Here is a 4,929-nt window from a genome sequence, read left to right as displayed (position 1 = left end):
AGCCCCAGCTTTGGTGTGTGTGTCTGAGAAAGAACATTCTAGCCCTGAGCCTCCTCTCTCCAACTGAAAAATGGGAGTAAGCAGAGAACTATCTTCAGAAGGTCCAGAGGATTCATGGAAAGGGCTCCATGTTTACCTAACATGGGGTGTTATCCCTGATGCTGATATCTTTCCCTGTCCTCTGAGCTGCTTTCCTGTCATCAGTCTGTACCAGATGCACCAGTTGGTCCCATTATAAATGTATGGTCTCCCCACTGGGGCCCTTAGGATCTCTGGTGACCTGAAAACACAGCTCCATTAGGGTCTTGTCCAACCTCCACCCCCTTGCCTGGCCCCTGCCTCACTCTGTCTGCCTTCCCACCTGCCACTTGGTGGAGTGGCTGCAGTTCGCCGGGCTGGGCTCCCCCATCTCCTCCGATAGGTGCAGGAGAGAGTTCATCTACTCTGGTCTCACAGAGGTTGGCTCTCCCACAGGTACTGAGCTCATGTCACACACCTGCATCCAGGAATGAATCCAGCTCAACCTCTCTGCCTCCCCTCAAGGATCACCTCCAGGTTAGGAAAGGCCACCTTCAGCCAACCCAGGATACAATGGCCAAGGCAAGACACATACCTGACACAAGGTTTCTGAACCTCAGTACGTGTGGGGTTTGGGACCAGGATCATTCTCTGGGGTGGCGGCTGTCCTGTGCATTATATAACATTTAACAGGATCTCTGGTCTCAACCCATCAGATGTCAGTAGCATCCCCTCCAATCATGAGTCATGACAATAAAAAAATGTCTCCAGACATGCCCACATGTCTCCTGTGGGGCAGAACTACCCTGGGCTAAGGACCACTGACCTAGAAGCTACAAAAGGCACTAGGCTGGGTAAATAACCCAGGACCCATAACAGGTACCTGAGAAGACTTTCAGCAGCTGTCCAAGGGTAAGAGCCTGTCTTACCACCCTTCTCCCAGGACCTGTCCCCATCCCTTGTCTGGACCTTGCTCCCAACAAGTGTCCCACTATTGCCACCTACCCTGTCCCTCCTGGTCTCCCTCTTCCAGGAAGCAGCCAGCAGGGCTGCTTATTCTGTCAGCAGCACACAAGGGCAGGTGTGGGGCCAGACTTCTGGGCTCCTGGAACTGATTCTCTGTGCTTTATCCCTGCTGTAGCTTCCCAACACGCTGCTCCCCAGGGCTCCCCAGGATGCCAACTGGGAAGGGCTGCCCTCAGGGTCTGGAGCGGCCAAGAGAATCATCAGAGGGCCTCTGGGGACCTGCAGCCTCTACTCTTCTATTTAGCCTCTATTTAGCAGTGTAAATGCCAAATCATAGGGAGTACCTATGTTCATCTTGAATAGATTCTGCCAAACGGTTTTCCAAAGTGATTATACCAACAGGTACGTCTTAAGCCCAAGAAACATGGTCAGATTCCTGTTGGTAGGGAGCCCCTCTGGCTGCTGTGAGGGAAGCCGGATGCTGAGGGCCGGCGGGGTGGGCAGACACAGAAAGAGATGAGCAGAAGTACACGTGGGCATCCTGGAATCCCCAACACAACCAAGACTCCTTGCTGTCTCTGTCTGCTCTAAGCCCCAGTCCCTGCTGAGGACTAGGAGCTCCAAGTCTTGGGAGAGACCGGGCTAGAGTAGATACCTTAAGGTCAGAGCAGGGTCAGAGGGAAGGCAGGAGCTGGTGCGGCCCAGAGTGGGAATCCAGAGCTCCCTCCTGGGGTCAGGGCAGCTGGAGGGTGTCCCAGAATAAGGGTAATTTAGAGCTGGGTCTTGGGGACTGATTTCCTTTGGTCAATAGAAGTTTTCAGGGTCTCCTGGTCACACCGGATAGCCCCACCTCCCCCCACTGGTCAAGTTCTACCCTATCCCTGTTGTCCTGGTGATCTGAGCCAGAACATCTCCATTAGTACGTGCATCCTTGGGCTATAATAACACATTTGGTCTTTGTCCACTTCATGACACAGCTCCTAAAGCCCTTGTCTCAGGAGTGATGATACTGGATTTTGCATGCTAAGGAGATGCGTGGTGGTTGGGGGCCCCTGGGTAGTCTAGGAAGGAGGCTGCTCCCCTGAACGGCCAAGGTGAGATCAGAGAGCTGGGACTTCCAGGTGGGGAGAGGGGCTATGGATTGATATTCAATCTCCAAGGACCAATGATTTAATCAATCATGTCTGTGTAACAAAACCTCCACAAAAACTCCCTAAGCAATGGGAATCAGAGACCTTCCCATTTGTGAACACGTGGAGGTGCTAGGAGGGTGGCGTGTCCGGAGAGGGCATGGAAGGTCCTCGGTCCTTCCTCCACACCTTGCCTGACGCACCTGTTTCACCTGGCTGTTCCTGACTTGTGTCTTTTATAGTAAACTGGGAAGAGTAAGTGTTGCATTTTCCTGATTTCTGTGAGTCATTCCAGCAAAGTATCCAAAATGAAAGGGGGGAATTTAGAAACCCCAACTGTGAAGTCCCATCAGACAAAAGTGCAGGTACCCTGAACACTGAAAACTTGTCACTGGCATCTCCAGGTAGTTCGTGTCAGAAGTGAACTGAATTATGGGACTGCAAGTTGGTGTCTGGGAAGTTGAAGAATTGTTCATTGTTGTGGGAAGAACTCACCCATTCGGTCTTAAGTGTTAGGTGTAGAAACAGTTCACTTCCTGTGTCCCTCTGTCCAATCAGCAACACTGTCCATTCTGCCTCTGAAATCAACCTCCAGTCTGCCACTCGACCCAGTGCAGGATGCCCACGCACACCTCTGCCCATCTCTTCCTGCATCTGCCCACCCCACCAGCCCTCAACAGCCTGCTTCCCTCACAGCAGCCAGAGGGGCTCCCTACAAATGGGAATCTGACCATGGTGTATGGGCTTAAAATGTACCTCTTGGTATAATTACTTTGGAAAGCCATTTGGCAGAATCTATTCAAGCTGAACATAGGTATCCCCTATGACTCGGCATTTACACTGCTAGCTTCAGACCCAACACAACATGTAAGTATTAATCCACGAAGGAACATGTAGTAGACGTCATAGGACCCCCAAGTGGAAACATCTGTGAATATATATTTATAATAGAATACCATACAGGTCTTTTATGTAATGTATTTTAAAAGTATTTAGAGTACCCCCATTGTCCTTGGAACAAACTCCTTAAGTGGATGCCATGGTCTTGCATGATCTTGCCCTACCCACCTGTCTGCCTTCATAATCCAGAATCCCCAGAGCCACCTCCAACTCTCCAGGGTGCACTGGACAGCCATCGTCCCCAAATGCACCATGCCTCTGTCACCCTGAGCCTTTGCTCTTGCTGGAAGCCCATTTTCCACCTGCTGTGTCAACTGAATCATACCTACTCTCCCTTCAGGTCTCAGTGTAGCCACCACGTATCGCCCAAGTCTCTAAATTGCAGGCTGGGCTTCTGACCCACACTTGACTTCTGCAGATCCCTAGGGTGCCCTCATTACACCTCTGATCACTCTGTGCAGTCATCTTTCATTATATGACAGCTTCCTTCAGTAGACCATGAATAGGAGAGAGCAGAGACCTAGTCCTGGGTCAATGCTGGATCCTAGCACCTATAAGATTTCCATGTAAAATAAGCCTTGAATGACATTTTTTTAATTTTTATTTATTTATTTATTTTGATAAGGAGAGTGTGTGAGCAGGGGAGGGGCAGAAAGACAGGCAGAGAGAGAATCTCAAGCAGGCTCTGAGCTGTCAGCCACGGTGCCTGATGTGGGACTCCATCTCATGAACCATGAGATCATGACCTGAACCTAAACCAAGTCAGATGCTTAACTGACTGAGCGACCTTGAGTAGCATTTCTTGATTTTATATATATATATATATATATATATATATATATATATATATATACACACACACACACACACACACACACATATGTATATATATGTCTTTATATATATATGTCTTTATATATATAAATAAATATATACGTGTGTGTGTGTGTGTGTGTGTGTGTGTGTGTATATATATGTATAAATGAGGGCCTAGTGCCATGAACACATAGGGCACTCTTTTCTGCCCATCACCATGGGCTATGATCACCACCTGGCCACCCGCCATCCCATGTACTACAATGTGCACATGAGTCCCTGTGGCTGTGCCCATCTTGTGTCTTGTTTCTGGACTGGTGGCCTCTGGAATAAGGAACTCAAGAACACCATAAGGAGGAACTTCCAAAGAAAATTCATTCCCCTAACCTCCTGACAACCAGTTTGGTGGTGAAGAAATATGACAGAAGGGCTGGGGATAATAACATCTGTCTCTATTGGACTGTTGTAAGGATTCAGTATATGAAAATACACACATCCATAGCTGTTGGACGCATGCTGGGTATTTGTTTTTCCCCAATTTGTTTGCCTCCCTCTTGCATAGATTCTAGTGGTCATGATCTTTTGTTCTTGACCCTGTCTGATGAACTCCATCCCATCAGTTCTATCTAAGAGTGTCTTATCTTCATATGGGCAGGTGGGGGGCATCACATGGACGTGACTGGGCACTGATGCACATGGTTCTTCTTGACTGGACGACTTTCCCCTCATCCATCAGGTGGTTAAACAAAAATAGGAACAATTATAAGTGCCAGCAACATTGGGCCTTGTCTTATCAAGCACTGTATCCAGTGTTTGATAGTATTGTTTTTTTTAATTATAAGAAATGCACAAAAGAAAATAAATCATTTGTTTTCAAGATGATGGTTCCTATTTATTATTCCTCACTGCCTTGAAGGAATAGACCCTAACGGTGATTTTCTATGCTAAGCTGGTTCAGAAGGTGAAGGGGGGAGGGAGAGAGAGAGAGAGAGAGACAGAGAGACAGAGACAGACAGACTAGTGGGATCTGAACAGGAAGTTGGATAAAGTGCATACAGGGCAAAATCTGGGAAAGGCATAAAGAATGAGAAGGAGGTTG

Source organism: Panthera leo, chromosome A2 (assembly GCF_018350215.1).
Source record: "Panthera leo isolate Ple1 chromosome A2, P.leo_Ple1_pat1.1, whole genome shotgun sequence".
Classification (NCBI taxonomy): Eukaryota; Metazoa; Chordata; class Mammalia; order Carnivora; family Felidae; genus Panthera; species Panthera leo.
Note: the sequence above shows the minus strand (reverse complement) of the source record.